At 39.7% G+C, this 7,686-nt stretch overlaps 1 long non-coding RNA gene across 1 annotated transcript; it reads left to right on the plus strand.

The window, feature by feature from the left end:
- Positions 1–269: 269 nt before the first annotated feature.
- On the plus strand, positions 270–2,137 carry LOC121690169. Its single transcript, XR_006025002.1, has 4 exons — positions 270–310; positions 1,245–1,383; positions 1,687–1,737; positions 1,888–2,137. It is a non-coding gene; the product is annotated as an uncharacterized LOC121690169 (long non-coding RNA).
- Positions 2,138–7,686: the final 5,549 nt, after the last annotated feature.

The raw sequence follows: 7,686 nt of genomic DNA on the forward strand, positions 1-7,686 counted from the left end.
TAGTGTAAATATTGTACATACTGTATAGTTCGTTGGTTTTTTACATATATTTTGTTTTGTGTTATGTTCTGTGTGTTCTGGTCTTACAAAGGGCTTCTTGAAATAGCACTTAATTCAGTACACGTGTTGTGTTCTGTGTTTTAGGTCTTACAAGTGCCCACTGCTCTCTAATCTGATGCATTCTCTTACTGCCCTGTAACTGACCCTGGGCAATACCGCGCCAAACCAGAGGCGGCAGACTGTACGGAACATGGTGTCATTCGCGGAGTAGGCTACAGAGAAGAACATGGAAGTACCAAAGGACTTGCTGGTAAAGGCTAAGCTACATCTAAGCTAAATCCTAAAATAATCCTTACCACGTATTGATCAACAGATATATCCATTAACTACATAATCTACCAACATCAAACAATTTAAATATACGTTATACAGTGTAAAATGTGTGTTTAAATCGTACCCAAAAGCGGTGTACGGAACACTGTTACTGTTTCGCGAAGTGATGCACGGAATAGAGTGTCCCAGTGGCAAAGTCGCCACAATATTCCGTACAGTCTGCCGCCTCTGGTTTGGCGTGGTATTGCACTTACGATCGGATGATTTAGCAATACCAGAGCCCGTCTACGGAGAGCCTGGCCACTCTGTAATAAAGGAGAATTCCGGTGTGATATTGACTTGAAACATGATACCAAGTGTGAACATCTCGGCTCGTCCCCTGCACTCCAAAATCTGGCGCTAGTTAGCCGATGCTACCAACAGCTTTTTCAATGGTGGTGCTTCGGCATCGGGCTAGCCATGCAAATAAATCACTGTTTTACACCATTTACGAGGCTCAATGTATCTCCACACTTCATTGGTAGACTTCCGAGGGCCCTGACATTTAAAACGAGACATTGAGAACTTTGAAAAAGCACTGGTAGTTTACTTACAAGACGATTTATGCAGACAGTATCTTCACAAAGTTTAGCGTTTGCAGCCATCTTGAATTTAGTCACGATAAGTCGAGCGACGAGTAAGAATGAACAGGTATGATAAGGGATCAGATTCAGTTTTAGTTCAGAAGTAGTTTTGATCTTTTGAATGACAAGAAATTAGCTTCAAGCTACTGGGGACACAAAGTGAACTGAAATACCTTTCCAACCATATCTTTCTATGATGGTTGGTACAGCTTCCCTACAGTCTCAGATGGGAGTATATCCTTTACCAACGCCACTCTTATTCATGCTGTATATTCTGTTCACTTGCAGGTTTCAGAGAAGGCTGGTAGAGCTCTCTATGAGTGTGAGCTGTGGGAGATAACCCAGAACTGACAACCACCTAAAGAAGAGGTGGCGATAATGGCTCTCCAAGAGGAGGTTGTGAGTCTGAAGGCTTTTATTCAACAAGGTTTGTAGAGTGTTTTCATACAGATGTGAACGTTTACATTAACATTTACATGTTTAACTTTAATGAAATAGCAGCTTCTTGGTTGTACAAGTTTAGTAAAAATTTGAGGATGAAACTAACTTTTCCTTTCAGTGTGTATCTGTGTGCTTCTCTCTTCTGTGTATATGATATATTAGTTGTGTTGTCTCATTTAAAAGTGTTAGGCTGTCTGTGGACTGCTTCCCATTTTCGCCTCACCATCATCTTTTCTGTGTTAGTAAACTGTAACTATTTGAGGTCCTAATTGATTGTGCTATTTTTTAGGAGGCACTTAGAGGGAATGCCTGGACCCTGAGAGGACTAAGACGATAATTGGTGAGTTTATTTTATTTGTATGTCTTTCTCTCCAACTCACTTTGTATTTATCTCCAATTATCGTGATAACACAACAGTGTTTCTGCACTTTAGCATCTGTATTTGTGTCACTAATATTTTGCATATTCTATTTGTATATGCCTTATTCAGAGGCCACCCTGAAGCAGTTCCAAGGCCAGACACTCACTCCAGATTGCTGGGCCAGGCAATAAATGCCAAAGTGACAGAACTGAGGTTCCATAACAAAAACAAAGATTTTCAATAAAATAGAATAAAAGATAACAGAAGTGTTGTGTGTTTCTTCCTCTTTATACTGATACTATGGTTGATTTTAAGTAAACACAATAGTGAAATATTTATTGATCAATGCGGAAAATATCAAACCATAGTAGAATATGAACTATATTAGAGAAATATATGTCTGAAATATATAGATCACGTGATCAGAATAGTCATCAAGGGTCATGTGATCATGCTTCTTAGTGTCATATATTTAAATATATTTAATTTGCTTTATTTATATTTACTTATATTTTGAAATATATTGATACATACTGTACATGGAAATATATGTATTTAACATAGATGTAAATATATTTATTCAACATAGATGTGCCTATACTGGAATATGTTCAAGCTGCATATATGTGAATATATTATTTTTCTGTATGGGAGTAGCCTATAGTTCTAACCCTTTGCTTAAAATAGTGGAGATCTGGGACGAGAGAATTTAATCTAATTACAACACGATGTGTCGGCATTGGACGTGTCAAGTTGTCTGTAGTAGGCTAGGCTATATACATGCGCTGGACCATGAATATGCCACCAAATAAATAAAACTAAATAAACTTGTGGGTCTCGAACCAGTACTAAATAAAACTGCTTGTATGATCCTTACATCAACCTGCTTGCGCCACTTACCAGCTGATACGTTTCAGCAAATTGGCCATACTTATGTAGGCCTACAAGTAATAGAGGTCACCTAGTATGTTATTGTGTTTGTAGCAGGTTAACTCAGTGAATCATGGTAACTGGCTACCGTGCAACGTTGCCCAAGTCATTTAGACCCTCAAAGTAAAGCCTAGGCTTAATAGGTTCTTTCACTGGCTGCCCGTGACCTAGTCTATCTTCAGCCTAAATTGAGGAAGCATTGCTGGTCTAAAAATGTATAAATAAAAAAAAAAAAACTGTATGGCAAGGATTGAACCCGTAGGGTAGACCAGGGGTTCCCAAACTTTTCCACAACAAGGCCCCCCAAATACCACTAGGTTCTGGCCAAGGACAACCTTGATGCGTTATTAAACCCATCTACAATACTACGGCAAATATAAAAATACATTAAGTTAATTCTAATAATTATTTTAGCTACAAGCACTTTGCGATGGAGCATACAGTGTGTAAAAATTGCATTGGGGCTTTCTGCTTATGAGAGCTATCACTCTACTATTATTCCTAGTCATCATCATGGACAATATAATGTTCAGATATGCGACAAATTATTCTAATGGCATTGTATAACAACCCTCATAGTAATAGGTATATTTAAAATGTATTTGTTGCTTTTATTTTTCCTTGCAACTTGCTGAGGCCCCCCTGGCACCTCCTAGGGGGCCCTCGCGGCCTCCTAGGGGGCCCTGGCCCCCACTTTGAAAACCACTGGGCTAGACTAGCGTAAAAGGAGCTTTTTAATACCGCATCAACCTGTTGCGCCACATTGTCACTTGAGAAGAGAGAAATTATTAAAATATAAATCCAATGCACCTCAAACTTATGTTAACATGTCAGAAACACGAACGTAAATAGCCTAGGCCTACATCTTGTGAGTGACTTGCAGTGCGCAAATGTTGTGTAAAATGTGGAAACGGTAGACTTCTCCTGCACGTTGCAGTGTGCGTTTCAATGCGTGTGTTTCATTGAACTGAATTATAGAACGCATAGACTGGACTAGTGGATACAAAATTGTCAGGCAAGAGGCAACACAGATTACTAACCAGAGCGGTGGTCAGTTGTGATATGCATTAGGTTAATATGCAGATTATCGTTTTGTCATTCGAGTTCGAATCTCATAGTTGAACTTTATTTATTTATTTATTTATTTGCTGGCGTTTAAAATCCTGTGTTAGAGACAGGCCTGGCAGCAATCAGTGAAACGTTTGTAAACTTAACCATGTTAGAGTAGCCTACTTTAAAGGCCTAAGTAAACGGCTTGGGAAACGTTGCAAGATAACACAGTAGCCAGTTACCATAACCCGCTGTGTTAACCTGTTAAACCAGGGGTCTCAAACTCAAATGAGCCGGGGGCCACTTCTGCCATTTTCATCTGACTGGAGGGCCACAGTGTTCAATAATAATACAAAAAAGAACGGATATTTCTGAAAATGCAGTGGGTTTTTTTTTTTTTTCCAAATACTACACTGTCTCATTGTGTAATACTGCAAACAGAAAGTGCAAGTCTTTTAGACACATGTGCTAGCATGTAAATAAATAAAATATTATTATATTAAATAAAAAATATATTTTAAATCAAATAATGCTAAAATAAATATTAATACAAATTATAAAAACAACCAAAAAAAATAAAAGCACCATATACCAATAATATAAGCACCAAATAAAAATATTTTCTCATGACTTATTTAAACCTGGCAAGGAACTGATAAATGAATACCAGAATGCATTAGGCTACCTCTTATAACACAACAAACAACACTCTCAAACATGAATTTGTATCCACATTTTAACTGTTTAACTGTAAACTATTTATTTTAACTTATTGTATTGCCCTCAACAAACAATCAGTTTTGAGCCCGTACTTTATTTCTTGCCAGATACTTGGCAGCGCTTGTGCTCAGAAAGTTGAGTCACATTTGCTCTAATGGACGTTGCAGTTGAAACTCTGAGTACAGCTTCAAGATGGGCATCTGTAAGCCTTGATCTGTACTTGTTTTTGGTAAAGTTCATTGTTGAGAACAATTTCTCACACATATATGTACTTCCAAAAAGGCACAATACATGACTGAAAACTCTGGACAGCTCTGGGAATGATGGAAGCAGCTCTCTCAGAAAAGTTCCAATCTTGTCTGCTTTTCCCTGTGCCTCTCTGAATTTAGCTTTTAGTTCACTGTTGCACTGCAAGTCAATAAGTTAATTTTGCAAAACACTGGGGACACTCTCCACATCAGCTGAGAAGGGGTCTGCAAATAGCTGAAAGGTGTCACAGTGTACCTTAAAGTCCGCAAAACGTTCATCAAACTCTCGCTGTAGGTTTTCAATAGCAGAGACATCTCCATCTTCATCACCACTGAAACATAGTTCGTATCAGTTTTTTTTTTTTTTTGGGGGGGGGGGGGGGGTCAGATAATTTTTCTGATATTGTGAAAAGTATCATAGGACCATTTTAATGTAAAGCGATTTTAGACACCCCTATTATGGACCATACCATTGGATGTGTGTTGGAGAAGATCCTGAAGACAATGTGCTGTGTATGTGGGGGGGGGGGCAGTAATAGGGGGAGTTCCGATATGTGTGTTGCACAACATGTTGCACTTGGCAATCACGATGAGGATTGATATGGTAGTGGGCCATGATGGTCATAGAAGAAGTGAAGGAGCAGTACCCCCCATTTATGGTGGGGTAATTCGCACTCTGCACTGAAAGCTGTGCCCTCTTCCACCAAAGACCTGCATGCAGCAAAATGACAGAGGTTTGCTGCAGACAGTTGGTTTTTCCACAATCTCAGTTTTGTGGTGAAAGCTTTCACACTCTCATAGGCTGTTGTAATGAGCTGAGCAGGGCCCTGCAGCTTTAGGTTCAGGATGTTTAGTTCTTGTGTTATGTCCACAAGGAATGCCAAATCCATTATCCATTTGGATCATCAAGCTCTGGAATATCCAGCCTGCCATTTTCCATGAATGTCTTCACTTCAGCTCTTAATTCAAAAAATCTCCTCAAGACGTTTCCCCTGCTTAGCCAGCGCACCTCAGTAAAGTACAGCACATCACCATACGATGCCTCAAGGTCTTCCAAAAAGGCCCGGAACTGGCGGTGTTGTAAACCTCTGGACCTGATATAATTAACAGATTTCAGGACGACAGACATCACATGTTCAAAATTCAAGCATTTGGCACACAGTTGATGTTGATGTATAATGCAGTGTAGAGCAATAGCTGGATCAGCATCTTCTTCCTCTAACTTTCACTGTACCAGCGCTACAAGTCCGTTTTTCCTGCCGGTCATGGACGGTGCTCCATCGGTGGTAATGCCCACAAGTCTGTTCCACGGCACACCATGCAAGCCGCTCAATCGCACCGCACAGCTGCTGAAATATGTCTTTTGCTGTGGTACGGCCATACATTGGACACAAACTCAGCAACTCTTCTATCACCTCAAACTTGTCATCAACACACCTGACGAAAATTGCTAGCTGAGCAGTGTCTGTTGCCAGTAGCCTACTTTCATCAAGCGCAACAGAGTAGGCCTACGCAATTAAACTGCGGGCTCTGTTCTGTAACTGTCCATATATGTTACCCGACAGTCCATTAATCCGCTCGGCCACAGTGTTTGCTGATAGAGAAACGTTTTTGAATACGCTCCTCTTTTCGGGAGGATATCAGCAACTCGCAACATACAGTCCTTCACAAACTGCCCTTCAGTGAATGGTTTTCCCGCTTTGGCAATTAATTCACTGACCACATAGCTTGCTTCAACTGCAGCATCAGCGTCCTTACCGGCTTTGTGTTAAAGTTCTTGCTGGGATAGTAGTCCTTTTTGTAGCTGCTCGACTCGTTGTCTCCTTTCATCATCGCCCTTGTATTTCTCATCATGCTCGCCGTGTTTAGTCGTATAATGACGCCTGAGATTGTATTCCTTACAAACAGCGAGTTTTTCTTAACATATAAGGCAGATCGCATTTCCACCGAACTCAACAAAAAAATATTGTGATGTCCATCTTTCTTGAAACTGTCTATGCTCGCTATCCACCTTTCTCTTAGATTTTGAAAGCGACATACTTTCCCTCCTCGTCGTCGTCGTCTTCGGCCGTGTCATGAACTTTGTGTTGTTCCACACCTGCGCACTTCTGCAATTAGGCTATTTTGCATTTTCAAAATAGGCCAAAGTATTTTTTTAATGGAATTGTTTTCTAAAATTAAACGTTTTCTTTTATCATCTAAGAATAGTGTTAACATAATTATTGTGGGGGTAAAACAAAAATTGAAAATACCCTCAAGGGCCGAATTACATATGATTTTGACATCAAGTCGCGGGCCGGAACTGGGCCGGTACTTTGAGACCCAGCCTACTAGGTGACCTCTTTTACTAGTAGCCTAACCTAGGGCATATAGTATGGGGAATCGTGCAATTTTAGGAACGGTTCATATAGATTTTTGCAACTGGTGATTTTTTACTTGCTAGGACCCCATTGAATACAAAACAACCTGTTTCCAATTTTTTTCTTCATTTTCAGTGCCAAAATTCAAGATGGTGGACAATATATGCAGAAAAATAATATAAAGGCTTAAAGTGGTCAATTTTTTTGATAAATATACATATAATAAGGTAGACAAGTGAGATACAGACTATTTACAAAAGATGTATTGCATCATTTGCCAAGAAATTTGGAGAAAAATGGGGAAAATAGAAAAACATTTAAAAAAATCTGCATTTTGTTTCATTATTGAAGAGTTCAACAAAACATTGTCACTCAAGTATTTATCCTCACCACTGTCACTGTCTTTTTAATATTGGTGCATATCTCCTCAGAGCCTTCACACCTGCAAAGTTGTGTGAATGGTAAGTTGTTACTCTTGCAAGAACACCTTCTACTGCATTGGCTGGCAAGACAACAGCACTTCACAAGCTCCACAACAGCCTGTGGTGCTGGTGGAAGTTTTGACAGAACAGGAGCCCATTGCCCATCAACAATTTGCCTCCATCCCAGTGATAGTGAGT

This window comes from Alosa sapidissima, chromosome 18 (genome assembly GCF_018492685.1).
Source record: "Alosa sapidissima isolate fAloSap1 chromosome 18, fAloSap1.pri, whole genome shotgun sequence".
In the NCBI taxonomy this organism is placed as follows: domain Eukaryota; kingdom Metazoa; phylum Chordata; class Actinopteri; order Clupeiformes; family Clupeidae; genus Alosa; species Alosa sapidissima.